This window comes from Miscanthus floridulus, chromosome 15 (assembly GCF_019320115.1).
Source record: "Miscanthus floridulus cultivar M001 chromosome 15, ASM1932011v1, whole genome shotgun sequence".
Lineage (NCBI taxonomy): Eukaryota > Viridiplantae > Streptophyta > Magnoliopsida > Poales > Poaceae > Miscanthus > Miscanthus floridulus.
In genome coordinates, this window is record NC_089594.1 from 28,484,329 (window position 1) to 28,492,448 (window position 8,120).

At 40.0% G+C, this 8,120-nt stretch overlaps 1 pseudogene; it reads left to right on the top strand.

Moving 5' to 3' along the window:
• Positions 1–1,694: 1,694 nt before the first annotated feature.
• Positions 1,695–6,908, top strand: LOC136508397 (transmembrane 9 superfamily member 1-like; annotated as a pseudogene).
• The last annotated feature ends 1,212 nt before the right edge of the window (positions 6,909–8,120 follow it).

The following is an 8,120-nucleotide window of genomic DNA, read 5'->3' on the forward strand; positions in this document are numbered from 1 at the left end:
GTATATCAAATTCTCTTATTGTACTCTCCATAAATCATAATCTATCGATAAGATTGTTGAAATATATGATCTACAAGCCGATCACCACATGCGAATGACTTCAATGAAGATTTTTTTTTGTCCAAGACAAATAAATAGAATCAGAATTCAGACCACACAACAAAGTACCTCGATCTGGTGTCCAGGCATAAGTGCCAATAAGATGTGATTGTCAGACTAGCTACGACTAAGTTTGCCACCACCAATTTTGATAGTATAAGGCTCTAGGTGGTGGCGAGTAAGGGTTGCCAATGATAGAGTGAGGTTGCTAGCAGGTTTGTTGCACGTTCGTCTTAGATAATATGTAGAGAACTAAGGAAGAGAAAACTAAGGAAGAGAATGATACGATGGGCTAGTTGTTTCCCTCATCATTAATCGAGTAAGCAAGCTATTAAAATGATTAACATACCCTAGTTCTTGATCTAGATTAATCGGTTTTTGGCCATGATTTTTAAAGTACCGACTTATGACTTAGTTAGGTACACTCTATTGGGTAGCTCTCATCTTCTAATCATTTTGTAGAAGTTCTTGCTAAATTAGTAATCACGAAAGTAGTTATATGATGAATGCGCATAGTAATATCAACTATACTGTGTGAACATGTAACATTTCATATATTGATGAGCTAAATTCAAAAAATCAGGAGTATTGGCTCTTTCATGTAACATTTCATATATTGATGAGCTAAATTCAAAAAAATCAGGAGTATTGGCTCTTTCGTTTAAAGATGGTAGTGTTGGGTGAAAGTAATCAAACAAGCATCGAGAGACAAAGTGAACTCAATTGAGTCCCATTTGTACATGTCAGGAGGTATTTATAGAGGTATTGGCCTTCGTTAATCTTACTAATAATAATGTCTAAAATACCCACGATTCCATTACATATAACCCCTTTTGTGTTTAAGGGTGAACTGGTCGTTACATCTTTGATACAATATCTTAACATGTTCTAAGCGATCTCCATAAGAAGGATTGTTTGTGATGGTCCGGTTGTCTTCACCCTTCATTCAAATCACTCCTTGTCTTCGTTCTTAAGCGAAGTAACTTGACTGGCTTCTCATCCTTCCTTTCTTCCAATACAAACTCCTCGGTTTTGCCAGATGAAGACAATCCTGGGGGACGAGCACTAACAAAGAAATCGTTAGTCTGAGAATTATGGATGAAGCATCGAGGATTACGTTTGTCCGACGTTAAATCGCCAACAAGTAGCATTCATCAACAATGTCCATTACACCATGGACTAAAAAGGCAACAAATAAAATGTAATCTATGTGTGACTATTTTGCAAGACAATCTACTCATATCATTTTGACGCTCAAACTCAAAATCTAAAAGGTATTTCTATAGTTAAAATTTGAATAGTTGATTTCAGACTAAAATAAATTTAACCTATTGTGAGTGATGGACCAATTACACACAGATCTCGATGAATGTACTCAGGGTTAGGCAGGTAAGCAAAGAAGGAAAACCGGTGGATTTTCGCAGCCAGAAAAAGAAAAGTTTACCTGTCATTAGTCACATGCTCAAAGTCAACGGTCCACGGCATCCCAGAGCAAGATCACAGACCGTCCAAGCCACGGAGGGAAAACATCACAAGCCACACGATCTCTCGACGAATCCAGCGGGCACCCGGCGAAGAAAACGCCCTGCCCCGGAGCCGGAGGAGCCAGCTGCTGGGCTCGTGACTCGTGAGTGTCGCCGTCTCGGGCCGACCCGAACGCCGAACCCCACAAGGCTCGCGACCGCGACACTCGTGTGTCCTCCTCCTCCTCCCCAGATCTCGCCGCCGGCGGCATGCTCCCCTCCTCCGGCGGCGGCCTGGGCCGCGGCCGCCACCTCCTGCTCGGCTTCGGCCTCGCCCTCGCTGCCCTGCTCGCGCTCGCCTCCGCCTCCGAGTCCGACCACAAGGTGCGTGCCCACGACCCTACCACGCGGCCTCTCCGTGCCCCGGATCCAAGTCTCTGCTCGCGGCTATCCCTGTTAGATCGCTCGAGTCGCGCTGGATCTGGACCGCCTCGTCGGTCGGATCTCACGCTGTTGGGTTGGTGGCGCCGGCTCCTCGCTCGGGGTTGTTCTAATGTGAGGTTCGGTTGGGTTCGTTTCGGTTGGAGCTGATGCGATGAGAGAGTTCCTGGTGTTCGACAGTCGAGGACGCGTTTAGAGGATGGCTACGGCTTATAGAGTAGTAAGACTCGATGTGGGAGTGCTGGTATAACGGGCATGCTGGCATTTTGTGATGAAAGCTTAATAGCTCATGGGTTTTGAATTTGGGAGTAGCAGATGGCTGCGGTGCTTACTCATGCAGTCATGCTCCGGGTTGTGATGCATAGGAATGTAGAGCTTAGTGTTGCTAAGGAAATATTTTTTGTACATTTCGGTGTTTTGGACACTTGTATTGACTGTATTGCGTGTGTCGTTTACCTTCGATTGCATATTGTAGGTTTTTTTTTTTTTTTTTTTTTTTTTTGCGTTATGCTCCCTGTCAATGATATTATGATAATTCACCCTACATGCTATGTGCTGTCCTGAATCTGTGGATCTGTTTGATCAGAATTGCTTCGATGCTCACTCAGCTTTTACCTTTGTCCAACAAGAATGCCACAGACTACTATGCACACTCACCTATACCTTTGTTGAATCAAGTTTAATGTGGATGTGTCTTGGAGTTTTTTTTTTATCGCAAACAAAAAAACTTCCTTGTAGCCATTCTTTTGAATTTAAGTCGCATAAAATTATGCTCGATATCACACTGGTTCCAACATCCTTCAGATTTTTATGTCTCGCTGCAAATGTTTCCAACTATTAGTGCATTGTGTTATATAGAAGGTGGGAAAAACCTTAACCTAATTAGGCACCTATACGACCAAATTACAACTTGCTGATTGACAATGATGCAGCACTGGTGTAACAGTTAATGCTGTTGCGTTGTCGCTGGTAGCTTAATACTGTCAGGAGTGAGGTCCACTACATTTTATCTTAGTTAGTTAGCTATGCTGCCAATTTGATCACATCATAAATTCATAATGGCATCTATATCATGTAGCTTTTCAATTTTGGTTTTTGAAGGAACGCTAGAACTAGTTCAATGCAGTCTGAAGTTTGGACAATTTATGATAGCCCTTGACTTCTATTTGAAGAAAGAACAAATTGTTTTCTGTAACATAAATCAACAAATTGTTTTCTGTAACTTAAAAAGTCTCAATGACAGCTGTTATCTGTAATAGTTACTAATAACCCAATGTCTTCTTATGTCTAAATCTAGATAGAACATTACAAATAAATATCGATATGTCAATCCCTGAGAAATAAATCACCACAGAAATTCGTAGCAGAGATCATTCGCAGTACCTGACAGATTTTACTTATGTGGTTGCTGCTTGAATGTTGTTTCTTTATGCTTCCTACATGCAGTGCAAATATGTTCCGAACTCAAAAGTTCTCATCCCTTTTAATGCTTCTTACATGCAGTACAAAACTGAAGAGCCAGTTAAGCTTTGGGTGAATAAAGTGGGCCCTTACAATAATCCTCAAGAAACTTACAACTATTACAGCCTTCCATTTTGTCAACCTGTCTGAGAACCCTACACATAAATGGGGTGGTCTTGGAGAGGTCCTGGGTGGAAATGAGCTGATTGATAGTCAGCTTGAAATAAAGTTCTTAAGTATGCCCATATTGTTCTCATTTCATCCTTGCTTTTATCTACTGTTTATTGGAAAGCTGATCTAATATGTGCTTTTCGTGTAAGTATAACTTTTTTTGTCTTACTGACTGTATAAATGTTATTTTGGTCTAGAAAATGTGGAGAAGGGCTTCATTTGTTCACTTGAGCTAGATGCTAAAAAGGTCCAGCAGTTTGCTGATGCCATTGAAAGCTCATATTGGTTCGAATTTTTTATAGGTATGTGGATCCACCTTTGATCCATCATGTTCTATAGTATTATGATAATTTGGGATGTATTTCTTATTTCTAACGTTGTCATTCATCTTTGTGGGTAAATTGCTTTTTCGTTGCCTGCTGCCATATTCTTCTAGATGATCTGCCTCTTTGGGGTAGGCTCTTCTCAACATAGTATTTTCTTTTCTCAATGTGTCTACCTGTTTTGCTATATGATATGATAGTCGCTCTATGTTTGGAACAGGTTTTGTTGGGGAGACTGACAAGAACAGTGAAAACAAGCATTATCTTTACACACACAAGAACATCCTTGTTAAATACAATGATAACAGGGTATGCTATATTGCGTTTTTCCAGAACGTTAACACATCAATTTGGATGCAGCTAAATAACATGATCTGATGTGATTTTTGTTTTAGATAATTCATGTAAATCTCACCCAAGAGTCTCCTAAGCTTCTTGAAGATGGTAAGAAATTGGAAATGACATATTCAGTGAAGTGGGTAGCAACAGATGTATCATTTGCACGCCGTTTTGAAGTGTACCTGGACTATCCTTTCTTTGAACACCAGGTGATACTTTGTTTGTACAACTGACAACTTTCTAGTTTCTATTCAGCTTTATCTTCCCTTTTAACTAACTATTAGAAGTCCTAAGCTCTGTTCATATTTCACATTTTCAGATTCACTGGTTCTCCATTTTCAACTCTTTCATGATGGTTATTTTCCTAACTGGTTTGGTTTCGATGATATTGATGCGGACTTTGAGAAATGATTATGCCAAATATGCTCGTGAAGATGATGATCTAGAGTCCCTGGTGAGTAGGATCTGAATTCTGGTGCACCTACTGTTTAACTGTATACTTAATAGCTAGAGAAATGTTTTCACTAGATTTTGTTGGCTTCCCCACTCCATTGTTGCTTAAGTTGATGCACCTTTGTAGGAGAGAGATGTGAATGAGGAATCAGGATGGAAGCTTGTCCATGGTGATGTATTTCGGCCTCCCCGAAGTTTGATGTTTCTTTCTGCAGTTGTTGGTATCGGCACCCAATTGGCAGCTCTTATCCTACTTGTGATTGTTTTGGCCATCGTTGGCATGCTATACATTGGGTACACTCAACATACACCCCTTTTCTGTCCTCCTTGCATGCACAACATATTGCTTGAAATATCTGAGAGAGCAATAATTCATTAGCAGAAAAAACCTATAAGTAAATGCACAATACATGGTATAGGACTACAATGACTATTTGAAATTTTATAGGGACTTCTTTTGGGGGGTGGGTGGGAGGGACTGCCCTTATGAACCAATGTGATGAATTATAAGCCAGATTATTTCTTCGACACATTTGAACAATTTAAGCAGAAGCATAATCCTCTACACAATGCTTTTCTCTAACTTCAATTGGATGGTGTTTGTCAGGCGAGGGGCTATCATCACAACCTTCATTGTGTGCTATGCTCTTACATCGTTTATTTCTGGATATGTTAGTGGTGGTCTTTACTCAAGGAATGGTGGTATGGTTCTGCACAATTTTCTATTAATTCTCATGTTTGCGCAATCCAGTTTCTTTGCAATATCTGTTCCCATGTTGTACCTTCATGTTCTTCTCTTTTAAAAGGAGTCTACAGTTTAAATTATCATGTATGGAATCCTCACCTCACAATTTATGGCTTATCGAATGGTTCTTGAATTCATGGCAGGCAAAAACTGGATTAAAGCGATGGTTCTTACAGCATCCCTCTTTCCGTTCTTGTGTTTTTCAATTGGCTTCGCATTGAATACAATTGCCATCTTCTACCGCTCATTAGCAGCAATACCATTTGGCACAATGGTTGTCATGTTTGTACTTTGGGCTTTCATCTCCTTTCCCTTGGTGCTTTTGGGAACTGTCGTTGGTAGGAACTGGAGTGGTGCTCCTAACAAGCCCCTGCCGTGTAAAGTCTATTCCACGGCCTATTCCTGAGAAGAAGTGGTACCTTACACCTTCTGTCATCTCATTGATGGGTGGTCTGCTTCCCTTTGGTAGCATCTTCATTGAGATGTACTTTGTGTTCACATCATTCTGGAACTATAAGGTAAACAAACAAATACTTTTTTAATATTTTGTACTCCTGACATCGCTTTCTTTTACAACTGCGATCTTGTACTGTAAGGTGTGCATGATTGGTTATTTTATGTTCCTCTGGCGATTCCAAGTGATGTCCATGCTTCATAGTGCATTTCTCCATCGATTTATCTGTACCATATTTGCAATTTTGATTTGACCAAGTTTACAACCATGACACAATTTTGGGGCTTCTTTGCAGGTGTATTATGTCTATGGTTTCATGTTGCTAGGTCTTCGTCATCCTTCTAATAGTCACCATCTGCGTCACTATTGTGGGTACTTATTTCTTGCTGAACGCCGAGAACTATCATTGGCAATGGACGTCGTTTTCCTCTGCAGCATCAACCGCTTTGTATGTGTATCTGTACTCCATCTACTACTACCATGTGAAAACAAAGATGTCAGGCTTCTTCCAGACAAGTTTCTACTTTGGCTACACACTGATGTTCTGCCTTGGTCTAGGCATACTTTGTGGTAAGCTTACCCTTTAACCAAAGATTGTGCCTTGGCAATATATGTGACTGTTTTCAGTTTTTGACCTGTCTACTTTTGTTGGTGATTCAGGTGCTATTGGGTATCTAGGGTCAACCCTTTTTGTAAGGAGAATCTACAGAAATATCAAATGTGATTAAATCCCTGCTACTTACTAGCAGCAGAAAGATCATATGTATTGTCAGTGGAAGCATGGCCTCAAAAATGGATTTTAATGGTAGACCCTGAATAGGTTTTTGAAACTGCTGAGGACTTGCTCCCTTTGTTCGCTGTTATACGCATTTTTGTTTGCCTGCTTATTTCTGTGAAATCGTCCTCATAATGTGTACCTGTGGTAGTTGAGGATTAGTCTGAAGCACCTGTTTTCATCATTTTCTTTTCCTTTTGTTTTTATTGTTACTTCATTCGGTAGGATGTAGTCAGTGAATGTTGATGCGGCGCGAGCCCAATTAGGACTTTTTCGTTTAAATCATTCTCTATATGAGGATCGATGGGGTTGAACTTATTTGTCACCTCAATCGTCCAATCCGTACAAGCTCTTGAGTCTTAACACTAGGGTAGATCCATTTGACCATTTCGTCCCAATATGTGGACTGGAAGGGGAGTTAAGCAAAATTTACCCGTCGCCCAATCTATTGCAATCGAAATGACGAAAGAAAAGATTTAGGGTCTGTTTAGTTTGCAAAATTTTTGGCGAAATGGTATTGTAGCACTTTCGTTGTTATTTGGTAATTAGTGTTCAATCATAGTCTAATTAGGCTTAAAAGTTTGTCTCGTGAATTTCGTCTAAACTGTGTAATTAGTTTTATTTTTTATTTATATTTAATGCTTTATACATGCGTTCAAAGATTCGATGTGACGAAGAATCTTAAAAATTTTTGTAAAATGAAGTGGAACTAAACGGTACCTTATTCAAAAGGCAAAGAGCCCATATCTGAAATTTTCCCTCCAATGCATCGTGGCATCCAGTTAAAATGTTACCTTTTTGAAAACTCATATAAAACATTAAACCCAGATTACAAGGGTCGGAAAGCAATCCTGGTTGTATGATTCCTATGCAGTCTGTTCGTTTGGCTGTGGCTTGTCGTAAATGATCGTAAATTTTTAGTCGGAATAGTATTTTTCTCTCACACAAATCAGCCAGCAATATTTCTTCATGAACCAGCAACGATATGAACCAGCCAACCGAACATGCTGATGGTAAGCAACCGCCCTAGCACAGAATGACAGGGTAAAGATGAATCGCAAAAAAAAGGACAGGGTAAAGAAAATTGCACAAGATCCCTAAAAAAAGTACAAGATATGATGTTGCTTGCAAGTATAAATGGCCAAATTGGTCGGCCTGTTGGACAACTTGTTGAAAGCTCTGTTTGGTTTTGGTGAATTGATGAAACCCTAAGTGCTCTAGTGATTATGAGATATGTAGCACTATTCCATATGGTGGAGCAATGGTGAAGATCATGATGATGGTGTGACATGGTGATGATCAAGTGCTCGGCTTAGAAAAGAAGAAAGAGAAAAACAAAAAGCTCAAGGCAAACGTGATATCCATAGGAGCTTTTTGGTTTGGTGATCGAGACACT